The sequence below is a fragment of the Coenobita brevimanus genome, chromosome 87 (assembly GCF_032717465.1).
Source record: "Coenobita brevimanus isolate Jiangsu-jjx chromosome 87, ASM3271746v2, whole genome shotgun sequence".
NCBI classification, from domain to species: domain Eukaryota; kingdom Metazoa; phylum Arthropoda; class Malacostraca; order Decapoda; family Coenobitidae; genus Coenobita; species Coenobita brevimanus.
The window spans coordinates 3992829-4020328 of NC_137040.1; the positions used below are offsets into that span (position 1 = coordinate 3992829).

At 46.0% G+C, this 27500-nt stretch overlaps 1 protein-coding gene across 1 annotated transcript in view; it reads left to right on the forward strand.

The window, feature by feature from the left end:
* The window catches only part of LOC145411045 (uncharacterized), a 589165-nt gene that overhangs the window by 277567 nt on the left and 284098 nt on the right, over nucleotides 1–27500 (forward strand). The gene's annotated exons all lie outside the window — the stretch shown is intronic.

Sequence of the window (27500 nt, forward strand, 5' to 3'; positions counted from 1 at the left end):
ATCTTCTGTAAATTTTTATCTGTTTCACCTGTTATCTCCCGAGCGTTGCATCCTTATCACCTATAATCTCCCGTGAGCTTTTTCCATATCATCTGTTATCTGCCGTTTTTTTTTTCATCTTCCTTCGGTTTTTATAATATGGTTTGATTGAAAGAGTGCTGTTGGAAAAAATTTGGCAGTGTGTTTCTTAATCTGTCATATCTATTTTTTCTCCTTATAATTTATCATGGCTGTTATTAACCGTAAGACACATCCATTTCGTCATCATTTTACCTGTGGTTTGATAAGATCGGGTTGTGAGGGCGATTTTGGACTGAGTTATATAGCGTACTTATATATATTTTCTCTCTCTATCGTAATTGATCCCTATAGCTTATAATTTGTGGTTTTGGAGATACGAATGGCATAAAGAATGATTGTACACACTTATCCATATTATCGTCACCATTGCTTACCCTGTACCTTCTCGTGGCTGTTTTGTGTGTGTGTGTGTGTGTGTGTGTGTGTGTGTGTGTGTGTGTGTGTGTGTGTGTGTGTGGCGAAACGAACGAAATTAGAATGGATTTAAATAAAAATTTTCACCTGTTATCGCCTACCCTCCCCTTCCTCTCTTATCTCTTCATATCAGGACCGTCTTAGCCTTATCGTCTTTATTGTGTGTATGACGATGGTGATGATGATGATGATGATGATATGGCCTTTTCCATAAGTCATGTGAAAGAGAGGTGTAATTTAATATATATAAACTCTGTAGATAAATATGTAAGTTGTTTATATAGTAAGCATTGTAAAATTTGGTAAGAATTGGTATCGTAACGTTCCTGGACAATATCGTTACGAAGTTCCGTTCTTATTACCGCTTTTGTTGCCTTCCTCAGCACTTCATTTTAAAGTAATCAGTTCTTTTATTCATTTATTTGTTAAGTTTATTTATTGGTATCGTCTATGGGAAGTTCCTTTATTCTCCACCTCTGCCGTTCGTCTCCATTACCTTCGTTGTCGAGGTGAAAAATGAAAATACCTTTTTTCTTCTTATTTTCGCTGTGGCGTGTTGTTTGACTGTGAATAATCAGTAGAGAGAGAGAGAGAGAGAGAGAGAGAGAGAGAGAGAGAGAGAGAGAGAGAGAGTTTTACGAGCAAATTTTACCTTTTAACCTTGCAGATATTGACAAGCAGTTCATTGTACGTCATGGTAGCAGTGTGTGTGTGTGTGTGTGTGTGTGTGTGTGTGTGTGTGTGTGTGTGTGTGTGTGTGTGTGTGTGTGTGTGTGTGTGAGCTCATTTTTCTCCAACAAATCGATGCTAAAAAAAAAAAAAAGTGGATTGTCTTTTTGCGCTTCTGGACTGTGAGGATAATTTTTACTTCGCCCGCAGCAAATCGATTGTGTTTGGGGTCGTGTGTGCCTGTCTGTCTGCCTATCTATTTTTGTCTGTCTGTCTGTCTGTTAGACATCTATCTTTTGTAAGCGTTGATCTAGACACTTTTTTTTTTTTAGGTTGATCACATATAGGTCATGTTCGAAACTGAATGTCGTAGGTGAAAGGTCAAGGCCGCTGGAGTGCAAAGAAATCACCCCAAGGCACTTTAGTAATAACCCCCAATAACCCCTTCCGTAGCTATGGCTTCGTCGTTTTATTTCAATACTTACTTCACTTGGACGATTTTCTTTATCATGGGAGATACATACGTGAGTGAAAGGGTGTGAAGCAGTCTTTTTACTCCTTCACCACGATGGCGTCTTTTATATTTAACTTTTCTTGCCTCTAAGTGTAAATACTTAAGGACGGTGTATTTTGCTCTTGCGCCGATCAGACAGTATTATTTAACAAAGGCTTCTAGTGAGGAAGTTGTTAAAGTCGGTTGTGCGAGTATCTGTCCCATCGCTCGAAGTAAGTACAAACGACTGGCGGTAAATATAAATAAATAAAACAATGGGAGAGTGGTTAACCCGTCCTTTACAATGAAGTCCTATTTCATTTCCTTCCTGCCGCCACAAGATTATTTTACTTTAGCATCAGATAGAGGAGCTACACAGGGTTCATGCAAACTTGACCAAATCGAAACCACGATATAATTTGGGGTCGTCTTTGTTCCCGCTTTCGTGCGTACTCGCCCACTTGCACTCGCTTTCGTCCACCTTAACCTGGAGGAGTTTTCCGTCTTTCTGCAGCGTATTTCTCTAGGTTAGTGATGGAATAAGACAGTACTAAGGCAGTCCGTCCTCTCCACAGCACTTCTTCCTAACTAGCAGATATTTTAGTATTAAACTCTTGCTGCAGCTCGGTACTCAAAGAGGGATGTCAGTTTTATGCCAAGTTGAAGTGAACAGAAAAGAGCATTCCGCACAATTAACAAAAGCGAGGAATCAAGCAAGCAAGCAAGCAAGCAAGCAAGCAAGGAGACGTCAGACCCCCACTCCTCCCTTAGGACCCCCTCCCCAAACACCCAGAAGAACGATGCTCATTTGTCTCGATGATGGATTGAGCGCGCGCGAACCGACCCCACGCCGAGAGGGAGATGGATGTGTTACCTTGCTAGTCCCTTATAGAAGACGGGCCGTCATTTGTTTACATCCTGGGAACGGCGGTATGATGTCCCTGGTGGAAGACTGGCCCTTGGTTTGTTTACATCCTGTGGGAGGTAAGGAGATAGACCCTCAGTGTGTCCCGTATAAAGGATAAGCCATCGTTTGTTTACATCTGGGAGGAGTGTTATTATGTCCCTTGCAGAAGATCGGCCATCATTTGTTTACATCTGGGAGGTGGTGTTATGTCCCTTGCAGAAGACTGGCCCTTTGTTTAGGCTGTATCTGATGGATGGCAAGATTATGTACCGTATTGAAGACAGTCATTCATTTGTTTATCGTCCTAGTCCCAGTGGAAGTTACGACGGGGAACTGATAGTAATTTTGTGACTACGAGATGGACGAGTTGCCTTGACATAATCCGTGTTTCATCTGACGGAACCGGGCCACTCCTACAACTTTACAAGCTTAATAATACAGTAGGGATAAAGTTAAAGTTACGTTCTCAGGCTGAAGGGGCTGAAAGAAAATTGCATCATCGTAGTGAAGGAGTTTGACTGAATGATGAAGGTGGAAAAGACGAAAGTGAGAAAAAATATGTATTGGAAAGAATAAGAGACGGAATATCGAGGGTGAACGGGGTAATATAAGAGGGATATTGGATAAGAGAGTGACTTCAGGAGGAATATTGAGAGAGAGAGAGAGAGAGAGAGAGAGAGAGAGGGAGGAGGTGGCAGGTGAGACATCGCTGTTGGTCAGAGTTAATGAGAGTTTATTGAGCGAGTGTGTACATGCTTGCGCGTGTACGTGTGTGTGTGTGTGTGTGTGTGTGTGTGTGTGTGTGTGTGTGTGTGTGTGTGTGTGTTGCGCGTGTACGTGTGTGTGTGTGTGTGTGTGTGTGTGTGTGTGTGTGTGTGTGTGTGTGTGTGTGTGTGTGTGTGTGTGTGTGTAGTACTATCCCCTCTACCCACACACTCTCCCCCACTGTCCTTCCCCAATCATCATGGAACTCCCTAATTCTTCTCTCCCACTCTCCTTCGCCCGTCCCCTACTTTCCACCCCAGTCCTGGTGTCTTTGGTTCTCCCATACTCTCCTTCCTGACTCTGTCCAACTTCCACAACTCTTCCTGCATAGTCCCCAGTCCCACTCCCTCATTCTCCTAGACCCACCCTGACTCTACATAGGTCCCTCCCCACTACCTCCCTCCTCCCGCGACTCTCCCCGACATCTTTGTATCTACCCTTAAATTTTCTTAACTCTTTGCATTCTAAAACTCCCTAACTGTGCTTAAAGCTCCCCCAACTCTCCCCTACTCAAGCAGATTCCCCTGAACTTTCTTTAACTCCCCTTGACTTCCCTAAACACTACTTCACATGTGCTAAGCCTCACTAACTGTGTGTGAACATACAAAACTCTTCCTGGCCTTTCCCCATCTCAACTTTCACTCTCCTTGAATTTTCTGAACGCACTCTACAGTAAAGGTCGCATTATCAAAACCAGGAGCGCAGAGGTGTGGAAAGGCAGCCAAGATTGACGAAAATTTCTGAAACATACGATAATGAAAGAATATATTTGACTTTGTGATATTGCTGTTTACGCTTAGCAGTGTGGTATGCAGGCTAATTACCTTTGAAAACTACAGGTGTTCCATAAAAGACGGTCACTTATTAGGGAACTGTTTGCACCTGCCCGCACGGAGTTTAGGACGTAATAACTGGTCATCCCGTCGGAGCTCCCTAACACCTTCTCGCAAGCGATTTATTTTGTTTATTACACTTTACTATCCTTTTCTGTGTTTCATTGTCCGAGTGAGAGCGAGGGCGTCTTACTTCAGCCGCAGTTCACTTAAGAGCGTTAAGAAATGATCAGCTTGAATGTTAAGAAATGTTCAGCTTGGGGTGTAAAAAAGTATCCTCACCATTTGGGGAGTTCTCTGTGGGCTACTATCGCCATTTGGGGAGATGTGTAACATCATTAAGGTGTGAAATATTACTACTATGTGTCAAAATTAGCACCGGGCGAGCTTGGACACATTCCATTTCTTCTGTGTGGACGTCTGTTTCCAATATTAAAACGACTTTTTGCCTTTCCCGTAGAATTTCCCTCAGCCCCTCAGGCTTTTGAGTACAGTAAGGAACTTCTCACGCTTTTCCTGTACGTCTTATTGCTGGTGGGTCTGGAGAGAGAGAGAGAGAGAGAGAGAGAGAGAGAGAGAGAGAGAGAGAGAGAGAGAGAGAGAGAGAGAGAGAGAGAGAGAGAGAGAGAGAGAGAACAAAGAAGACAAAGAAAAGTGAGGCGTGAAAGGGAAAGAGGGTGAAGAAAGAGGGGTCGGGCGGGAAGAGAACAGAAGAGAGGAGAGAGAAAAGAGAGAAAAAGAGAGGGGTGAGGGGCGAAGGTGAGAGAGAGGCGTTAATGCTGTGGCCCTGTTTACTCCCAAATATTGAACGTCTGATCTATTGGCTCATCAATTCCGCGAAATAAGGACATCAATGAAGGAGGTGGCGAGAGGAGAGAGAGAAGAGAGAAGGGGAGAAAAAGAGAGGAGAGAGAGAGAGGAGAAGGGGAGAAAAGAGAGGAGAGAGAGAAGAGAGAAGGGGAGACTAAGAGAGGAGAGACAGAAGAGAGAAGGGGAGAAAAAGAGAGGAGAGGGGAGAGGGGAAAAGAGGAGAGAGGTAGGGAGGAGAGGAATAGATTGAGAAGAATAGGGGAGGGGATGAAGAAAGAGGAACACATAAGGACATCAGTGAAGGAGGTGTGGCGAGAGGAGAGAGGAAAGAAAGGAGGGAGGAGGGGGGAAGAGAAGAGAGGAAGAGGGATTGAGGAGGAGATGGAGAGGAGAAAGAGGAAAAATTAAGGACATCAGGACATCAGTGAAGGAGGTGAGGCGAGAGGAGAGATGGAATAAGAGAAGGGGGAGAAAAGAAGAGATGAGGAGAAGGGAGAGTGGAGGGAATGGGGAGGAGATGACGAGAGGAGGAGGAGGAGAAAAAATAAGGACATGGAGGTGGTGTGGTAGGGGAGAGAGAGGAGAGAGGAGGAGAAAGGGAAAAGGAGAGAGGAGAGAGAAGAAGAGAGTAGGAAGAGGAGGAGGACAAGAGAGAACAGAGGGAAAGGGGAGCAGACGAAGAGAATGGAGGAGGAAGAAAGGGAGAAATAATTACATCAGTAAAGTGAGGGTAGGGGGGAGAGAGGAGAAAATAGAAGGATAAGAGCGAATAGGGAGGAGGAGGAGGAAGAAGAGGAGGAGTAGGAGGAATAGGAGGAGGAAGAGGAGGAGGAAGAGGACAAATGGAGGAGGTAAGGGCAGAGAGAGAGAGAGAGAGAGAGAGAGAGAGAGAGGGGGGGTGGAGGAGGGGTAATTTGTCCATTATAAGAGCCGACCATTTGTGGGTTGTGATGAGGGGGGAGGGGGAGGAGAGGGGAGGGGGGAAGAGGGGCAATCCAGCTATTTGAGGAGGGGAGGAGGAGGGGTATAGGGAGGAAGGAGTAGGGGAGAAGGTGAAGGCTATTTAGGAGGGGAGGGGTGTTTATAGAGGGGAAGCAGGAGGGGAGATGAGAGGAAGGATATAGGGAAGGTGAGGGAATAGCGGGGAGATGTATTTGAAGAGGAAAGGGAGGGGTGGGGAGATGAGGCGAAGGGGATTGTAATTTGAGGAGTGGGGAGGAGAGGATGAGTGAGGAGGCCAGTGAGGGGAGGGGGGAAGAGGGGGCGAACTAGCTATTCGAGAAGAGAGGAGGAGGGGGGTGATGGGAGTCGGGAGGGGAGAGGAGGGGAAGAGAGAGGGTAGGGGTTTTAAACAACGGAAGGATAAGGGGGAGAGACAGCAAGGGAAAGGGGAAGGGGAAAGGGAAGGGGGAATAGGCAAGGGGGACGAGGGGAGGGAATCGGGGGGGGGGGGAAGAGGGGATACTAAGGAAGGGAGGAGCGTTTAAGAGGGCAAGGATGAGAGCAGACCATAAAGGGGGAGGAGGAGGGGTAGGGGGAGCAGGGGAAGGAAGGGGAGGAGGGAGAGGCTTTAAAGACAGGAAGGGTAGGGGAAGCCCAGTTGGGAAGATGGAAGGGGAAGGAGACCCAGGTATTTCAGGAGAGGGGAGGGAGGGGGAAGAAGCGTTAAGGAAGGGGGGACGTTTAGGGAGGGAGGGGAGGGGAGGGGAGGGGAGGGGAGGGGAGGGGAAGGGAAGGAAGTGAAGGGCGATCCAGTTATTTGACAAGGAAGGAAGGAGGGAGGGGGGAGGGGGAAGATACTAACGAGGGGAGGGCATTTATGAGGGAAAGGGTGAGAAGCCAGATGGGGGGGAAGGTTAGGGGGCTGGGGAGGGGAGGGGAGGGGAGATCGAAAAGGAGGGGGGCGATTAAGAGGGGAATGAGTGTATATTAGATGGGGACGAGGTGGAGGAGAGGGAAGGGAGTGGGGGGAAATTAGGGTGAAGGAAAGGGAAGAGGTGAAGGAGAGGGGAGGGTTGAAGGAGAGGGGAGGGATGAAGGAGAGGGGAGGGATGAAGGAGAGGGGAGGGGTGGAGGGGAGAGGAGGGGGTGGAGAAGGGAGGGAACTTAAAGAGGGGAAGGATGAGGAAAAACTAGGCAAGAAAAGAGGGGAAAGAGGAGGGGGGCACTAGGTATTGGTAGAAGGGAGAGGACAGATGAAGGGAAGGGGGGGTGGAGGTAGTGAGGGAGGAGTGGAGGAAGAGGGACATTAGAAAGAGGAATGCAGGAAGGGGGGGGGGGAAGGAGAAAGGAAAGAGGAAAGAAGGAGTGGAGGGGAAAGGGGAAGAGGAGGGAGAGGAATGTTAAAGAAGGGAGGAGGGCAATACAGAGAGGTAAGGGAAGGGAAAGGGAAGGGGAAGGGAAGATCAGCGAGGGAGAGGGAGGAAGAGAGAAGGGGAAAGAGTTAAGGGGGAAGGGGAGAGTGAGGAGGGGAAGGGGGAAGAAAAGGGTCATTAGGAAGGAGGGGAAGGGGGAGGGAGGAGAGAGAGATGGAGGGAGAGCTAGTGAAGGGGATGAAAGGGGGTACCATTGAGGGAGTGGAGGAGGAAGGTTATCATTAGAGAGAGAGAGAGAGGATCCATTTTCGGCAAACAAGAAGGGGAAGGGAGAGAGTAAGGGAGGAAGGAAAAGAGGAGAGGGATGAGAAAGGGGATATGAGGAAGGGGAAGGAAGAGAGAGAAGGGAGAAAGGGAAGGAGGTAGGTAGGGAAAAGAGATCGCATATTAGGGAGGGAGGGAGAGGAAGGGAAAAGGGAGGTGAAATAGGGAGGGAAGTAAGAAAGAGGAAGAGGGGAACATGAGAAGTTTTGTGCATGAGGAAGAGAGGGGAAAGGAGGGGCTGGGAGGAGGTGAGGGGAGGGTGAGGGAGGAAAGGAAAGGCGAGGGGAAGAGGGATAGGAGAAGCAAAAGAGAAGGAGAGAGAGAGAGAGAGAGAGAAGGACGATTTGCGGCAAGAGGGGAGTTGAGGGGAGGGGAGGGGAGAGTGGGGAGGAGGGGGGAGAGCGCGAGGGGAAAGGGGTGTTGTGTATTACCCTCTTATATTTAGCCTGTGGTGTAGGCGTTAGTGTGTTTGTCAGTGTGTGTGTGTGTGTGTGTGTGTGTGTGTGTGTGTGTGTGTGTGTGTGTGTGTGTGTGTGTGTGTGTGTGTGTGTGTTTTAGCTGTGCATCTTTTATGGGCATATGAGTGGACATAGATATAATTTGTGTGTGTGTTTGTGTTTATCTTTGTGTATGCAAGTGTGTACGTATAATTGATTCGTGCATGTTTTAGGAGTATGTCTGTTTTGAGTGGCTGTTTTCGAGTACATGTTCCAAATTTTATCACTTCTGTGTATTGATAAAACAGAAGACCAGAAATTTATTGTTATTTTATTTTGAGAGAGAAATATTGCTGTAATTTCATATACATGTCTCTCTCTCTCTCTCTCTCTCTCTCTCTCTCTCTCTCTCTCTCTCTCTCTCTCTCTCTCTCCTGTATATAGTTACGGTAATAGCATCATTTTCTTTCTCTTGTCAGTATTAAGGTAGTACAGTAATATATTCTTGTTCCCATGTTCGCTATTTACTTTCCGTTGTGTTATTAAAAAAAATATATATCCACTTTTAATGTCTTACAATATGACATAGTGAACAGATCGTGTGAAATATGACCTTTAAACTTGCATATATATATATATTTTTTTGTCTACCATTCTTTTCTTTATTTCGTTCTTTCTGTGTTGCTTTTTTTTTTTTTTTTTTTTTTTTTACTCGTAATTTTATCTTGGCATTGATATTTGCTCTTACTCTGGTATCAAGTTTCCTTAGTTGACATTTAGTGTAAGAAATAGATAGATAGATAGATAAATATAGACAGACAGATTGACAGACACATATAGATAGATACATAGATAGACAGACTGATAGATGGAGATAGATTTAGATGGATCCTGTTTGTTATTTGTATTTCTTGATGTTTTCCATACCCGTAACCTGTATTGGGCACAACACACCTGCCTCACCGTCCATCGTGGGGTGTCATTGATAGCGCCATCCCTCACCTGGCACTCCGCGGTCAGGCTACCCCCCCCCCAGTGACACCGCGGCCATTAAGCATCGGGAATCGAACCACCCAATTTAACAGCACAGAGGGTCGTTAGCCTTGTGGACTTGGGAGGCGCAGTGCTTCCCTTGAGTTTTTGTGTGTGTGTGTGTGTGTGTGTGTGTGTGTGTGTGTGTGTGAGAGAGAGAGAGAGAGAGAGAGAGAGAGAGAGAGAGAGAGAGAGAGAGAGAGAGAGAGAGAGAGAGAGTCCTGAGACTGTAGAGGTTAAGTAGAACACACACACACACACACACACACACACACACACACAGTCCTGAGACTGTAGAGGTTAAGTAGAATACACACACACACACACACACACACACACACACACACACACAAAGAGAGAGAGAGAGAGAGAGAGAGAGAGAGAGAGAGATTGACCGTGAACCTTGACCTATGCCCCCAGCATCTAACGCAATTGACTTTACACTCCGATTAATTTGACAAGGGAATTTAATTTGAATCTATCAGCATTGTCACAAGTTGAATTTGATCACCGAGTTTTACCTCTTATCTTTACTATGTTCAGTAAAGCCGTCTATTGGTAGGAAAAATAAAATCGAAAAATGTAATCTAGCTTGAAAATAAAAAAGGCAGCCTATTTCAGGTGGATCAGTGAGAGAGAGAGAGAGAGAGAGAGAGAGAGAGAGAGAATGATGGCGCTATGTCATTTCCATAGCACTTCTTCATGACTGGCATCATATTCTAATGCGTATGTATTGTTATAGCTCAGAATTCACGATGGAGAGATGCTATATAAGTCTAAGAGTAAACAGGCTATAGGAAATCATAACTTAAGATTAAATGTGTTCTTTTTGGTAATAAACTTTAGCCTTGAACAGAATGCAGCGTAAATTCATCCTTGACTCCGTGGTAAAGAAATATAAGGTGAAAATCTAACTATAAACAATGGTGGATCTGTTAACCCTTGTGCACCAGTCGTTTCAGTGTTTCGTTTCAGTATACATCGTTTCAGTGTTTCAGTAAGTTTTGTTTCAGTGTTTCAGTATGTTTTCTCATGCGTGGTTCAGTGGGAGAGGGCGTGCTGTGGTAGTTTATGGTCAGGGGTTCAATTCCTGTGAGATATAACTTGAGATATATTCACCGTGATGAACAGTAACGCCTTGACACTTTGTTCTGAAATGTGTCGTTGTGGTGATTAACGTGAGCTGAGAGACAGACAGAGGGGGCGGAAAATCAGTGGCCAACACATGCGCGCCACTTTTACCTTGCTGCCCGTGTGATGTTTGTGCCAAGAAGCTGACGTGGCGGATACAAGGTGTTGGATCACCCTCTCCCGAAAGTGATGTTACCCTCACAGTAACTCGCACTGGCTCTAATAAAAACCCACTGTGTGCAGACAAAATGTTTACTCCTTTCAAACAGCACAAAGTTGTACTCGTCTCTGCAGTCTGCCGAAGAAATAGTTGTCCCACAAGCTTCCGGCATACAAGTCATTGGTCTGTAAAACGAATTGAGACTTTTACCTCATTCATTACGCCATCTTATCATCAGTCTTTTCTTTCATCTTTAATTTAGTAGTACACTTGTTCAGTGTTCCCTCCTATTTCTTCTCCATTACGGCAGGCGCTTTACACCAGTTTGGTAACACCCCCACACCCCCACCCTCTCTTATTTCCATCTCTAATATAAGAGTTGACCAATACTGTCAGTTATTCATGTATTCAAACAGGTCAACTCTGGAACTGTCTTCCTCAGCCTTTAGTCTCCTCTGTCTGTGAGCTTCAGTCTTTTAAACGCAGTGTGTCCAGACATCTCGAAGTGAACGGATCTTGACTTTGGCTTTCTTTTGTTTAGTTTTTCCTGGAAAGAACAACATGGCCTTTGTGTCTGTCATCTTTACTAAAAAAAATAAAAAATAAAAACTTTACTTGCTTTCGTTATTTGTTAATCCTGTTAGCGGTGGCAGTGTGTGGCAATATCAAGTGGACTTTTTTGCCTCCAGCCTTTGTATTGTTGTTGTGGTGGTGGTGTTGTTGTTGCTGTTGTTTGTTGTTGTCATGGGTATGTAGAGGAGTTCGATGGAATATTTCTGTCTGGTATACTATATTTCTTTAGCCATACAAAAAGCATTACAAACTTCCTAATTAAAACTCAGCATCTGTATATAGCAAGGGAAATACCTCCATCTCCCTCAGTAAATTTTTTGTTGAGTCAGACATTCCCTTCGCCACGAGACATTTCCTTAAAGCTGAATAAAATCGTCTGGCGCAGGAAAAAAGAAACTGAAGACGACGGTTAAGGTATTGAAGAGGTTGATGCAGGCTCCTTCTTGAGACGTGTCCTTTAAGAAAATCGTCTGGCGGTAGGAAGAACAAAGTATATATCAAGGCGCCACCGTACTGAAGGGTTTAATGGAGACTTGTTTTTTAATTACGACTGTTATAGCGATGGAAGTAGTGCCATCTCTCATAATAAATCCTGGTACAGTCACTTAACTCACCTCGCCTCGTGAGTTATGGGTCTCTCTCAGGTGGGTGGGTAGCGCCTCAGGATATTTTTAAGAGGTTCTGGGTTCGACTTTTTGATGTTGATTTTTAGTTAATATACTTTGTGGTTTTATTAGGTTCGTGGATAGATAGTATGTCCAGTCATTCACTCTCACTCACCGGTTGATCTTTTGCCTGCCCATCCATTTCGTCCATCTATCCATCTGTCTATCTAGCTATCTGTCTAATTTATCTCTATCTTTCTGTCTGTCTATCTGTCTGTCTGTCTGTGTGTCCATCTATCCAGCTATCCATCCAATCGCTATTCATTTATTTTCCCACTGCCTATCTCTCACTCCCTCTCTCCATCAGTCAATCCATCACCACCCGGATAGGCAAACGTAGGGGTCTGTCTGTCACTATAATACACTGTGAATTACTGCTTAAGGTTTCCTCCTAACCCACTCCCTCTCATCCCTCCCCCACACTCCCTCTCATCCCTCCCCCACACTCCCTCTCATCCCTCTCCCATACTCCCTCTCATCCCTCTCCCATACTCCCTCTCATCCCTCTCTCACACTCCCTTTCATCCCCCCGACCCATACTGCCTCTCATCCCTCCCCCACACTCCCTCTCATCCCTCCCCCACACTCCCTCTCATCCCTCCCCCACACTCCCTCTCATCCCTCCCCCACACTCCCTCTCAACCCTCCCGTACACTCCCTCTCATCCCTCCCCCACACTCCCTCTCATCCCTCCCCCACATTCCCTCTCATCCCTCCCCCACATTCCCTCTCAACCCTCCCGTACACTCCCTCTCATCCCTCCCCCACACTCCCTTTCCCCCCGACCAACATTCCCTCTCATCCCTCCCCCACATTCCCTCTCACCCCTTCCCCCACGCCCCAGCACCCAGGCTTTCAATCCCTCACCCTTCTCCCTCCCCACATACACATTCACCCCACCCTCCACACTCTCACACTTTCACACCCCACACCCTCACAGCCCCTACACCTCCACATCCCCACATCTACAACCCACACCCCCACCCACACCCACCACACCACCACACCCACATCCTCCCCCACCCCCACACCTGACCCACCTCTACACCCGCACACACACAACAGGTAGCGTGCGAGGAAGGTGTAACTAGGACACACCTGGCTCAACTACCGGGTTGCGATGTGCACTTTGTCCATAATTCCCTTTACCCTCACCTCGTTTTTTCTTTTTCATTTTATTTTCCTTTTTTTATGTCTTTTTCTGATTTATCCGTCTGGCATGAATGATCGATTTTTTTTTTTTTTCCAAGGATTGATATGGGTGTTTCTTCTTTTATTTTTATTTCTTAGAGAAATGATAAAGGGAATTTTTGGCTATTTTTCTTTTTTCTTTTCTTTCTTTTTCTGTTCTGGCCGAGTGATCAGGGTACTTTCTTGTAATGGAATTTTTGGGTTTCGTCTTTTCTTCTCCTTTTTACTACTCTATTTTGGCAGGAAGCTTATGGGATTTTATATTTCAAGTTTCCTCTCTGTCTGTTTCCTTTTCTGTGATTTGGACAGGAGTAATTTCGATGTCTTTCTTATATCAGCTATGGCCTTTTTTTCTTTCTCTTCTGCCCCCCCCCCCTTCTGTCTAGTTAGTTATAGGGATTAATGGATCTGTGTGTGTGTGTGTGTGTGTGTGTGTGTGTGTGTGTGTGTGTGTGTGTGAATTTCCCCTTGTATCACGCTTGTTATTAACTTTGTATGTATGTATTATGTAAGAATGTATGTACAGTGCATGTATGCTATGTATGTATGTATATGAAGAAATGTTTACATGTATGTGTATATATGTATATGTATATATGAATGAATGTATGTATGTATGTGTGTATTTATGTATGTACGCAGGTAGGGTATGTATGTATGAATCAATTATGGGAATGTCATCTTTTCTCTGGCCAGGAAATGAGGTTTTTCCCTTTTAAATATGCGAGTTGCGTCTTTGGCTGTGGATTCAACCCCTTCCGTCCACTTACTTTTTCTTTTTTACTGATCACTCCCCTACCAGACGATTTTACTCAGCTTAACCCCTTCACCCCGATGAGGTACATTTCAATCCCTCTATCTCCAGACGATTTCCTACAGTTTGTGATAGATTTTTAGACATGGAAGGATTAGAAATAGACTATTAACCCGTTCAGTACTCTTTACATTCTCAATTTGATAAAAAATCGTTGGAGGTAACAAGAATAAACCGCTAAACGACCGGCTTTAAGACCACCATATTGTAGGGGTGAAGGGAGATTTGTTGTAGTGGTGGGGTGAATTCTGCCTAACCCCTCCAGTTCGATAAATCTCTTCCCAGCTGAAGAAAATCGTCCGCTGATTGAGGAAAGGAAGTGTAAATGGCAGTGCTATATTCAGGGGGTTAACTTTGTCATGGTCGGAATAATCTAACTTTCGTATTCTAGATGAGAGAGAGAGAGAGAGAGAGAGAGAGATACGAGCCTGAGAGTGTTGATTACGATTTTTATTATTGTGGGGGAGGGCGCATAATCCCAGTAGACAGACACGGAGGCATCAGGGTGAAACGTAGCGATTATAGCGGGGATTGCTACATAGCGTGACCTACATGATCGGCAGTTCCTTAACCTCTCATGCATCACACGCTCACCCTAGCCTACCCCCTCACCCTGTCTTACCCCTCACCCAGCCTCGCCCTCACCCAGCCTCGCCCTCACCCAGCCTCGCCCTCACCCTGCCTTACTCTTACTCTGCCTCACCCCGCCTCACCCCTCATCCTGCTTTACCCCTCACAGTGCCTCATCCCTCCCCGTTCACTCATTCCACCCCTGCTTCACTCCCTCACCTCCCCCTACCACTCACTAGTAGTGCCTTACACCCCTTCCCTTGCCTTCTTCTCCTGTCTCCCCCCTTTCTCCCCCCCAGCCTCATCTGCTTTCCCTCCTCCCTCTCCCCCACTCCCTCTCTAGTACTACTTTTCTCCCCTTTGCCTTCTCTCCCCTTCCTCCACTGCCACGCCCTTCTGCCCTAACCTTCCTCCCCCACTGTAGTACTGCCTCATCCCCGTTTCCTTTCTCCCCCTCCCCTACAGTCTCCCCCTCCCAGCCCTCCCTCTCTTCACCCACCCATTCCACCCCAGTGCTTCGTCACCCCCTTTTCCTTCTGCTATCCTTTTCTTAAACGTCTGTAATTGGAGAATAAGTCTTTAGGTAAATTATTAGGGCTGGGCCTACTACAAAGGACCGTAGAGTCTGTGTGGTCTGTGTAACTAAGTATCTCACCATCCTGCCTTCCATTTTGTTATCCTTGTCTTTGACTCGTAGAATTTGTTACGATTTTCATAACCCACCCTGTAACAAAACGGACAAGTAGATTTGTTACTGTTTGCTTTCCTCTCCTTTCCTTTCCCTTACTCTTCCCCTTTCCCTTATCCTTTCTCTTTCCCTTTCTCTTTTCCTTTCATTTCCTTTCCTTTCCTTCCCCGTGACTCGTCTTGGAGTCTTTCGAATTTCTTACCTTTCCTTACATTCCATTCATTCGCTTCTTTTATTTCTCTTAGCTTTATCTCCTTTCAAATATCACCTCCTCTTATTTTTTTTCCATTTCTTTCCCTTTCTTTGACTCATGTTACCTCCCTCTCCCCTCTCTCCGTCTTTCCCTCCCACTCTCCCTCACTGTTTCCTTTCTCCTCTCCCATCCCTCTCTCCTCTTTTCTCTCCCACTTTCCATCACTGTATCCTTCCTTCCTTTCCCTCTTGTCCTTTCTTTCTTCCCCTCTTTCGCATTTTGCCCTCACCCCCTCCTCCACTTCCCTTCGAGTCTCTCTCTCTCTCTCTCTCTCTCTCTCTCTCTCACACCGCAGCGAAGTCGAGTCATGCTAACAGCTTGGTATCGTTTTTTTTTTTTTTTTTTTTTCCGTCGGAGCAGGCAAATATTTCTGGGAATAACCCCCCCCCCGTGGGTGTTATGTGGAGAGAGAGAGAGAGAGAGAGAGTACGAATAAGTGAAAAAAGGAAGATAAGGAGGGAAAGAATCATCATATCGAATGCGAAGTGGATAAAATAGAGAGAGAGAGAGAGAGAGAGAGAGAGAGACCGTGCGGTGTTGTGGAAAGTTGTGAAAGGCCCTGAAAGAAAGTTTTTTAAGTCCTACTTCCGTTGTGAAAAGTTTTGGGAAAGCAGTGATGTGTTGTGAAAAGATTGTAAAAGGCCTCCCTGTGCCGTGGAGAATTGTGAAAGGCATTGACGTGTTGCGTAGAATTGTGAATTAAAAAAAAAAAAGCCTTATGTGCCGTGGGGAATTGTGGAAAGCGGTGTGAAACTGTGAAAGGAATTAGGATTTTTGAAGGTATGGGATTGTGAAAGAGATTTACGTGCTGTGTAGAATTGTGAATTGTAATAAAGCCTTAGCCATGTGCCGTGGGGAATTGTGAAAAGCGTTGTGAAAATGTGAAGGGAATGAGGATTTGTGAAGGTATGGGATTGTGATTAGGTGTGAAATTCTCTGCTATTGTGAATCGCTGTGATAGATTTTGTAGTTGTGAATGTGTGATAGTTTTGTGAAAAGTTGTGAGTTTGGTGTGCTGAAGAAATTCTTATGAAAGTCGTCGGTATTTTGTGAAGAGATGTGAAAGACCCTGTTCTGTTGCAAATAATTGTGAAAGACGTCATAATGGATTGTGAAAGCCTGTAATTGTGAAAAATAGGTTGGGTTCAGAAGGTGGTTAATTGTGAAAAGAGTTTTGTGAAAATTTGTGCAAAGCGCTCTTGTTCTGTGGAGAGTTGTGAGAGGCCTTTAGGTCTTGTAAAAAAAAATGTGGAACTCAAAGCGTTGTAAGAGGTTGTGATAGTGTCGAATGTGTTGTGAAAACTTGTGAAAGGCTGTGGCATGTTGCTCTGAGAATTGTGAAAGTCTCCGGTCTTAGCAGTTGTCATGGGTACCTCTTGAATGTTGTGTATTACTGTAGAAAGTTGTGATCAGCCGAGATGTTGTAAAAAAAAATCGTGAAAAATGTTTGAGAGTCTGATGTTCTGTTGTGAAAAATAAAAAAAGGAAATAATCTCTTATAGGTTGTGTAAGCTCCCGAAAATGTGAGGGTGTTTGTGAAATTTGTGTAACCTCGTGATGTGAAATGATAAGGTACGAGTATGCCGTCTTCACTTTAACTTGGGCTAAAATTGCTCTCTCTCTCTCTCTCTCTCTCTCTCTCTCTCTCTCGAATGCTGAGTTGTAACAAATGATAAACGCTAGATTAATGCTAGTCACGAAGAAGTGCTAAGGAAATGAGGGGGAGCCGTAGAGCTTTCTTTTCTGCCACTGAGCTACGAAAAATAAGATGCAAAAAATAATACGATGCTAGTCACGAAGAAGTGCTATGGAAAAAATGTGGAAGAATGGGACTTGTTGCTATGCCATTGAGCTACGTGAAAAGAAAAAAAAAGAAAAAAGGAACGAAAATCTGGGCCAAGTTAAAGGTGAAAAGAGTATAGGTAAAGGTGTGTTAAGGTGAAAAGAGTGTAGTTCCAGGTGTGTTAAGGTGAAAAAAGTGTAGTTCCAGGTGTGTTAAGGTGAAAAGATTGTAGTTCCAGGTGTGTTAAGGTGAAAAGAGTGTAGTTCCAGGTGTGTTAAGGTGAAAAAAGTGTAGTTCCAGGTGTGTTAAGGTGAAAAGATTGTAGTTCCAGGTGTGTTAAGGTGAAAAGAGTGTAGTTCCAGGTGTGTTAAGGTGAAAAGAGTGTAGTTCCAGGTGTGTTAAGGTGAGAAGAGTGTAGTTTCATATGTGTTAAGGTGAAAAGAGTGTAGTTTCAGGTGTGTATAGGTAAAACAGAATTATTTTAGAACTTCATCCTTGTGTGTGTGTGTGTGTGTGTGTGTGTGTGTGTGTGTGTGTGTGTGTGTGTGTGTGTGTGTGTGTTTCACCTCTCATTCCCCTCTCCCAATTTGTCTTTCCCATCGTTCCTTCCTCTCCCCTCTCCCTCCTATCACTCATCTTCCTCTTCCTCCCCTCCATTCACCATTTTTATTACATTTCTGTTTTGACTACGTTTCTGTGCTATATTTTTTTTTTCTGTGTTCATTAATTCTCCCTCAATAATTTCTTTCTCAAATCTTTCTCTGTTTTACTTTGTTCTTCTCCCGAGATCCAGTATTCCACACACACACACACACACACACACACACACACACACACACACACACACACACACACACACACACACACAATCATCCATCCATCTTCTCCCCCCATTAACCCCCCTTCCCCTCCTCTCCCCCTTTCCTCCCTTTGCCCAGGCCCCGATAATGAAGTGTATCGGAGAGGTAATGTAATAAACGTAAGGATATAAGGAGTATGAGGGGGTGTAAGGGGGTAGGGGTTTGTAGTGTGTCAAAGATGCCTGCTTACCCTTGTGACAGGAGAGAGAGAGAGAGAGAGAGAGAGAGAGAGAGAGAGAGAGGGGAGTAGTTAGTGACAGCATCAATACAAATCCACTCAATCAATCCCAGATGAAAACAAAACCAATCATTTTGACATAAATCGGAAAAAAAGGAAAATGAACGAAAAAAAAAGTGCTTCACCTTCACCATTTAGCGAAAAGCAAGCGAAAGCCAAAGGAACTGAGCGATAGAAAGTGGGAGGGAAAAAAAAGGTGGGCAATTAAAGGAGCAAAGTGAACGGAAGGAAAAATGGGTGATAAAGTGAGATGGGACGATTGAACCAATTTGAAAAGAGACGAAGATTACTGGGATGAAAGCGAAAAGTTCCGGGAAAGGCACGTTTTTTGGCTTAGTTTCGGAAGGTTAGTGTGAGAGAGAGAGAGAGAGAGAGAGAGAGAGAGAGAGAGAGAGAGAGAGAGTGAGAGAGAGGCTGCCAAATACCAATAAAGAAAAAAAGATACGGGTAAAGGTAGTCTCTGAAAAAGACAAAGAGAGAGAGAGAGAGAGTGAGAGAGAAAGAGAGACTGCCAAATACCAATAAAGAAAAAAAGATACGAGTAAAGGTAGTCTCTGAAAAAGTGAGAGAGAGAGAGAGAGAGAGAGAGAGAGAGACAGACAGACAGAGACTGCCAAATACCAATAAAGAAAAAAAGATACGAGTAAAGGTAGTCTCTGAAAAAGTGAGAGAGAGAGAGAGAGAGAGAGAGAGAGACAGACAGACAGACAGACAGACAGAGACTGCCAAATACCAATAAAGAAAAAAAGATACGAGTAAAGGTAGTCTCTGAAAAAGTGAGAGAGAGAGAGAGAGAGAGAGAGAGAGAGAGAGAGAGAGAGACAGACAGACAGACAGACAGACAGACAGAGACTGCCAAATACCAATAAAGAAAAAAAGATACGAGTAAAGGTAGTCTCTGAAAAAGTGAGAGAGAGAGAGAGAGAGAGAGAGAGAGAGAGAGAGAGACAGACAGACAGACAGAGACTGCCAAATACCAATAAAGAAAAAAAGATACGAGTAAAGGTAGTCTCTGAAAAAGTGAGAGAGAGAGAGAGAGAGAGAGAGAGAGAGAGACAGACAGACAGACAGACAGACAGACAGAGACTGCCAAATACCAATAAAGAAAAAAAGATACGAGTAAAGGTAGTCTCTGAAAAAGTGAGAGAGAGAGAGAGAGAGAGAGAGAGAGAGAGAGAGAGAGAGACAGACAGACAGACAGACAGACAGACAGACAGAGACTGCCAAATACCAATAAAGAAAAAAAGATACGAGTAAAGGTAGTCTCTGAAAAAGTGAGAGAGAGAGAGAGAGAGAGAGAGAGAGAGAGACAGACAGACAGACAGACAGAGACTGCCAAATACCAATAAAGAAAAAAAGATACGAGTAAAGGTAGTCTCTGAAAAAGTGAGAGAGAGAGAGAGAGAGAGAGAGAGAGAGAGAGAGAGAGAGAGAGAGACAGACAGACAGACAGACAGACAGAGACTGCCAAATACCAATAAAGAAAAAAAGATACGAGTAAAGGTAGTCTCTGAAAAAGTGAGTGAGAGAGAGAGAGAGAGAGAGAGAGTTTAAAAATCAGAACTTGGAGGTAGGAATGATCACAGAAGCAGAGAAAAACTCGAGTGGATTGAGAATTCGGGAAAGAGATCCGGCGTTGAAAGAGAGAGAGAGAGAGAGAGAGAGAGAGAGAGAGAGAGAGAGAGAGCAGTTAGTAAGAGGAAACACTAGACAAGTGCAAAAGTACATGAATCGATTGACAGATAGATAGATAGATAGATAGATAGATAGACCAAAATCTGCGAATGAGGAGGAGGAGGAGGAGAGGAAGACCGAGCAATATCGATGAGTGGAGGAGAGAAAGCAGAGAGAGGAAACCTGAAAGAGGGTCTGGGAGTGGGAAGTGGATGAAGAAATGAGAGAGAGAGAGAGAGAGAGAGAGAGAGAGAGAGAGAGAGAGAAATGAGGCAACAGCTTAGGAGACACATCTGATAGTGACAGAGTTAATGTCTTCGAGGAAACGTTAAAACAAAGTGAGTTGCTTTATGGAGAAACACACAGACCAAAACGAGGACGGGCCCTGAGAGAGAGAGAGAGAGAGAGAGAGAGAGAGAGTGTTGCAAGGGTACACAGATCACACAGACCTATTGATCCTTCGGAGGTGATCCAGCCTTGAAAGTTAGTAAAGTCCTTGTCCCACAGAATATTGAGAGAGAGAGAAAGAGAGAGAGAGAGAGAGAGGTGTGAGCTGAGATGAAACCCCCTAAATCAAAGGAAGGCTGACAAAAATGATCCAGATTCCTTTTGTCTCTCTCTCCTTTCTGTCTCGTCCATCAATAGACTCGCTTTCTTTACTCTCTCTCTCTCTCTCTCTCTCTCTCTCTCTCTCTCTCTCTCTCTCTCTCTCTCTCTCTCTCTCTCTCTCTCTCAAATATCTGTACTAAGATACTAAGTCCTTGTATTAATTTTAAGACCGGGCCACCATGAAAGGAACGAAAGTTGTGTGTGGTCTGTAACTCTGTGTAACCCTCCATCTTTTTCCATCACCCCTTCCCTTCCCCCCCTCCCCTTTCACCCCACCACACCTCCCCCTTCCCCCTACCACACCTACTCCTTCCCCTCTTCCATAACGCCTTCCTCTTCCTCCTTCCCAGCTCCTCCACTCCCTTACCTTCTTCGTCCCCCCCTCATCCCCACCCACTCCCCAACTCCCCCTACTCGAACCTCCTGCCACTTTCCTCTCTCCACTTCTCCCCTCCCCACTTACCCCTCTCACACCCTTCCCTCCCCTCACCTCCCCCCACCCCTATACGCTTATCATTCTCTTCACCCTTCCGCACTTTCTTCACCTCTCTCACTTCCTTCCCCCCTCCCCCACCTACTCTCTCACTCCCTCTCTGCCCCACCTACTCCTTCTCCCCGTCTCTCCCCCACCCTCTCTACTCCCTCCCCCGCGCCCCCTTCAAAGCAGGGGCCCCATACACAAGGGAGAGAGAGTATAATGGTCTCTTTGACTGTAATTATGTGAGTCTGCGTCCATTAGCCCCCTTCACCATCAGAGAGAGAGAGAGAGAGAGAGATCAAAGGAGAAAGTAAGCAAAAAAGTCAAAGCATACGCCAGCGACAGTGAGAAAAGAGAGAAAGTGAGCGAGACACAAAGGGAAGGAAAGTGAGCGAGATTAAAACGGTCGTAGGTAAACAGATAAAGCATGTAAGATAGCTAGATTAAATCAAGATGAGAGAGAGAGAGAGAGAGAGAGAGAGAGGGGAACTTGGCTTGCATCTTGTGTTTTGAAGGGCAATGTTTTCTGTTTTGATTGCTAAAATTTCACTTATTTTTGTTTTGCCATATACCTACCCAGTGGTGGTGGTGGTGGTGGTGGTGGTGATGATGATGATGATGATGATGATGATGATGATGATGATGATGATGATGGTGAATCCTTCCTTCCTTCGTCTTCCGTATCTCTTCCCTTCCTTCCTTCCTTTCCTTTCGTCCTTTTCTCCCCTCTCTTTCCTTCTTCCTGTTGCTCTCACCCTCTTCCTTTCCTTCCTTCCCTCCTCTTCACCTTTCCCCTCCCTCCTTACACTTCCCTCCCTTCCCCCTTCTCTTCAGTCTTCCCTTCTCCTTCCCTTTATCATTTTCTTCCTTCTCCTCATCTTACCTTCCTTTCTCCTTCCCTCCCCCCTGTTCTCTCTACTTCCCCTCCTCTTCCTTCCTCTCTGCTCACCTTCTCCTCACTCTTTTCCTCCCTTAAATGCCCTCCACCTCTTCTCTCCTTTGTACCCCTCTCTTTCCCTTTCCCTCCCCTCAGATCCCCTATTTCCCTCTCTCTCATACTCTTCCTGGTCCCCCTTCTTCCCTACCTATCCCTCTTCGTCCTCTTCCTTCCCTCACTTTTCCTCTTCATTCCCTCAGTCTCATCCCTATGTGCCCCTTTCTCCTCCTCTTCTTCCCCTTCCTTCCCCTCGCTCCTCCTCCTCCTCCTCCTCCTCCTCCTCCTCCTCCTCCTCCTCCTCCTCCTCCTCCTCCACGTTAGTACTTTCAAGAGCCACTTCCCTTTGCCCTGTCACTCACGGCCCACCCTTTCTCTCCACATTCACACTTTTTCATATTCTCCCTTCCCCCTTTCCTCCCTTTCTGCCCATACATTCACGGTTTTTCATATTCCCTTCACTCTTTTCTCCCTTTCCTTCAGACACATTCACACTTTCATACTCTCCCTTCTCCCGTTCTCTCGGTACATTCATACTTTTCATGTTCTCCCTTCCTCTTTTCTCTCCCTTTCTCCATACGTTTATACTTTCTTACTCCCCTTTCTCCCTTTCCACAAATTCATACTTTCCACACACTATCTTCTCCCTTCTGTCCACCTTAAACTTCTTCCTTTCTCCCTTACGTGGACTTTAATTACTCTCATCGTATATATATATATATATATATATATATATATCTCCCTTCCTTTTTTAATTGCCTTCGTCCTTTCACCCTTTCCTTTACCTTTCTCCCTTCTTTTCCTTCCATCTCCCGTTTTCTCCCCTCTCTGTTACTCCACTCCTCATTACACCCTTTTCTTCCCTTTTCCATCGTCTCCCCTTCCTGCACCTCACTTCTTCCCTTCTGTTATTTTCTCTTTGTTAAACTTTTTCTCTATCCCTTACTTTCATTGGTCTCATTCATTCTTCCTTTTACATATGAGACTCTCTCTCTCTCTCTCTCTCTCTCTCTCTCTCTCTCTCTCTCTCTCTCTCTCCAGCCCCTCCCCTGTCTCCCTTATTGCCTCCATTTTTCTACCTCTTTCCCTTTTATCACCTCGCCTCCCCTCTCCTCCCCTCCATTCCCCTTCCCCCCTCCCCCTCTCCCCTCCTTCCCCCCATTTTCCCCTTTCTACTCTTCTTTCCTTTCACTTTTCTTTCCTCGCATCTGCCTCTCCCTCTCTCTCTCTCTCTCTCTCTCTCTCTCTCTCTCTCTCTCTCTCTCTCTCTCTCTCTCTTTCTCGTCTTCATCCCCTTCCTCTCCTCTCTCTTCGATCCTCCACTATTCACTCTATCGTCTCCCTCTCCCTCTGTCCCTCCCTCTCCCCCTCCTTCCCCCCCTCTCTCTCCCTCCCTTCCTCCCTCTCCCCCTCCTTCCCCCCTCTCTCTCCCTCCCTTCCTCCATCTCCCTCCCTCCCTTCCTCCATTCCCTCCCTCCCTTCCTCCCTGCCACTTAGACCTATTAATCATCCTGAGTCTTATCACCTCATAACTCTTACTGCTACCTTGCTTCCCCCACTCTTACCTCTCCTCATCTTTTCCCTCTCCTCTCGTCTCTCCCTCTTTTTCTACCTCCTCTTCCCCTCTTTTTCCCCTCTTACTCCCTCACTTTCTTCGCCTTTATCCTCTCTCCCCTCTCCCCCTCAGCTTATTCCCCATCTCCCTTCTCCTCTCTCTCCCTCCCTCTCTTCCCCTTTCTCCGTTTTCTCTCTTACATCCCTTTTGCTCTCTTTCCCTTCATGGAGTCCAGTTTCCTATTTCCTCCCTCCCTCCCTCCTCTCTTCTCCCTTTCCTCCTCCCTCCCTCCCTCCTCTCTCTTCTCCACTTCCTCCTCCCCTCCTGCTACACCTCCGCCTCTCCCTCTCTGTCTCTCTTCTCCCCCCTCCTCCATAACCTTATCCCTCCCCCCACCCTCTGTTCATCCTGCCCTCCTTTCCCCTCTTCCCTCCCTTCTCTCTCTCACTCTCACTCTCCTACTGCTTCCTTCCACTTGCAAATTTATAGATATAGTAGGAAAGAATATAATTAACCACTTTTCAGTCTTTCCCATAAAATTTCCATGTCAGCTTTTCAGTTCTGCGTGGTGGTCCTTCTCACTTTTTTCCTGCCAGCTTCAACCGGAGGGTTTGGTGGGTGGGGGAGAGCCTTCTTGCTATACTAACCTTACCTTCAATTTGTAGAATTAGATATCATAATGATGGTCTTCTCTGTAACAAGCAGCCTCGAAAGGATCATTAGGTTTGTTGCTGTTTGCTTTCCTTTGTACTTCTCTCCCCTTCTTCCTCCCTCCCTTTCCCTCCACTTTCAACCTTGCCTCCCCTCTCATCCCCTCTCTGCTTCCCCCTTCGCTCTCTCTACCTTACCTTCTATCTCCCCATTCCTCACTTCTCCCCTCTCCTATCTTCCCCTTTCCCTTACCTTTTATCATCTGTCTCCTTCCTCTCTCCTCTCCTTTCCCTCTTTGATTCTCACGTCCGCCTCTTTTATCGCTTCCCACTATCTCGCATTTCATCTCTCTCTCTCTCTCTCTCTCTCTCTCTCTCTCTCTCTCTCTCTCTCTCTCTCTCTCACACACACACACACACACACACACACACACACACACACACACACACACACACACACACACACACACACACAAAACCTCTCCCCTTCTCCATCACCAAACAGGGAGCCACAAGAAGTTTACTCCCCCCCCCACATACCCTCCCCCACCCCCTCTATTTCCTCCCTCCCCTTCCTCACCCCCCCTTTTTTTTCCCTCTCCATGCCATATCCTCCCCTACTTTCCACTTCTTCCTTCTCCCTTATTTTCTCTCGCCTCCCTTGCATTCCTCCCCTCATTCTCCCTTTTTCCCTTCCTTTCCCTCCCCTCCCTTGCATTCCTCCCCACATTCTTTTATTTCCCCTCCCTTTCCCTCCCCTCCCGTCTTTCCTTCCCCTTCTCCCCTCATTCCTCCTCCTCCTCCTCCATCCCTCAACTATGCTGTCTCTCCTTCATTCCATCCCTTCCCACCTTCTTTCCTCCTCTTCCTCCTCCTCTTCCTCCCTTTCCTCCTCCCTTTCCTCCTCCTCCTCCTCCTTCTCCCTTTCCTCCTCCTCCTCTTCCTCCTCCCTCAACCCTTCACGCAGCATTTATCTCCCCACAAAACCTTCACCCTCTCCATTTTCATAGAGGGAGCCACAAGAAGTTTAGTTACCCCCCAATACCCGTTTTCTTTGTGGGTGTTTAGAAGATGGGAGACGATGGGTGTGGATGATGATGATGGATGATGATGATGATGATGGATGGTGATGGTGGAATGTTAGAGATGATGATGCAGAGAAGAGGATGATGATGATGATGATGATGATGATGATGATGGTGGTGATAATGACTTGGCAATCGTGGTGGTTATTTTTACTGTTGTGATGATGATGATGATGATGATAGGCAACTGATAAAGATAATGGTGTACGTAGGTATGATTATTATTATTATGACGATGATGATGATAGTAGTGGTGATGATGATGATGATGATGATGGTAGTGATGATGATGATGATGGTAGTGATGATGATGATGATGATGATAATAGTAGTGATAATAATGATGATGGAATTGCGAAGGCCCTTGTTACTTTGACAGATAACGATGGGGAAGATAATGATGGTAGAGGGTAGTTTGGCCTTAATGGCGGGTAGTTAGAGTAATTAGAGACTTATTAGCCAAGGTTATTGTAATTAATGACGATATTAGATGATGGGGTGGAATTAAGGAAGCTGGGGATGAGAGAGAGAGAGAGAGAGAGAGAGAGAGAGAGAGAGAGACAGACAGACAGACAGACAGAGTTAACAAGATATGAAGATAGTACGAGGTGTGTGTGTGTGTGTGTGTGTGTGTGTGTGTGTGTGTGTGTGTGTGTGTGTGTGTGTGAAAGAGAGAGAGAGAGAGAGAGAGAGAGAGAGAGAGCATTTATACTCCAAGACTCGAAGATACATTTGCAGATGAGTTGCCGCTCCAGCTTACTCTCATTTTCTTCCATCCCGTTTTCTTTCTTCAACTTTTATTTACCTTACTCTTGCTACCTTCAGACGATTTTGTTCAGCACGAGAGAGAGAGAGAGAGAGAGAGAGAGAGAGAGAGAGAGAGAGAGAGAGAGAATTTCGAACTGGGGGGGGGTAGGTATAGGCTTCTTTATCCCCTTCACTTTAAGAAAAAAATTAAGAAGGTGCGTAAGATTGTCTGGAGGTAGTTAGGATGAGGACGGATCGTTGCTGAGTAGGGATGGAAGTGGAGTTTGGAGGTACTTTGATAGATAGATAGACAGATATAAGGGTAGATATATACGGTAGATTATGATAGATTAAGAGATGTTAAGTAATTTGGAAGGTAAAGGGAAGATTAATAGATAGATAAATGTAGGTAGATAGACAGGGGGACATTGGTTGATAGATACATTAACGGATCTCTCTCTCTCTCTCTCTCTCTCTCTCTCTGTTTACCCTGCCTACCTACCTACCTACCTGTTTTCCTTCTTCTATCTACCTCCTTCCTTCCATCACCTCATCCCAATCTTCCTCCACCTCTCTCCCTCTCGTCTCCCTCCCTCCCAGCTTCCCCCACTCCTCTCTTCTCGTTTCCCCCCAACTCCCCCCCCCCTTGCCATAATCTCCCTCTCCCTGCCTCACAGTCTGTTTCCCTGGTTTCCTCTCCGCTCTCCTCTCCTCCCTCCCTCCCTCCAGCTCTCTATCGCTCCTCCATGCATACTTACAACCACACAACCCTCCCTCATTCCCAAGCTTTCAATCAGTCTCCCTGCTTTCTACTGCGCTCCCATCTCTCCCTTCCTCCCTCTGTCATGACTCCAACGAACCTCCTTGCCTCTCCCTGGCTAGCCCCCTCCCCCTTTACCTCCCTCCCTCCCTGCCAACCTTCCCCTCTACCTTCCAGCTTGGCACCCTCCTTTCCTTGCTTTTTTTCTCCGTGCTTATCTTTCTACCTCTCTGCCTTCCTGTTTCCCTTCCATCCTTCCTTCCTTCTCTCCCTACCTTCCTTCTTTCTTGCCTGCCTGTCGCTCTCTCTGCCTTTCCTTCGCGGTTCCTCAGTTCCATCCCTCCAAGCTTGCCTACCCTTGCCTGCTTGCCTGCCTGCCTGCCTGCCTGCACCACGGGAGAGTGAGGCAGGACGGGAGGCGGTATGGCATGGACTTTAAAGCTGCCTGTACCTCGCCTCTCGGTCATACTTCATGAACTGTCTTTTGCAGAGGGGGGAGGGAGAGGGGGAAACAGACAGGCGTACATACAGATAGACAGGCATATATACAGAGAGGGGAAACAGATAGATGGAGAGAGAGAGAGAGAGAGAGAGAGAGAGAGAGAGATAGGAGGGAAGAGTTGGGGAGAGAGGAGGAAGAAGACAGGGAGGAAATGATTCATATAATCAGATAAGGAGAGCCGAACACAAAGGAGAGTGAGAGAGAGAGAGAGAGAGAGAGAGAGAGAGAGAGAGAGAGAGAGAGAGAGAGAGAGATAGCACGCTTAACAGGAAGAGGAAGAAATAAAGAACAGCGAGAGGGGGGGGGGAGGTAAAAGAAAATAAAAGTGGTGGTGAAAGAGAGAGAAGAGGAGAGTGAGGGGGGAAGCTAGGCCGAAAAGAAAGAGGGGTAGAGAAGAGAGGGAGACAAAGATGAGAGAGGGAGGGAGGGAGGGGCAAAGAGGGGGATGCAGGCAGGGAGAGAAAAAATGTAGAGGAAGGGAGAAAGGGAGACGAAGGGTG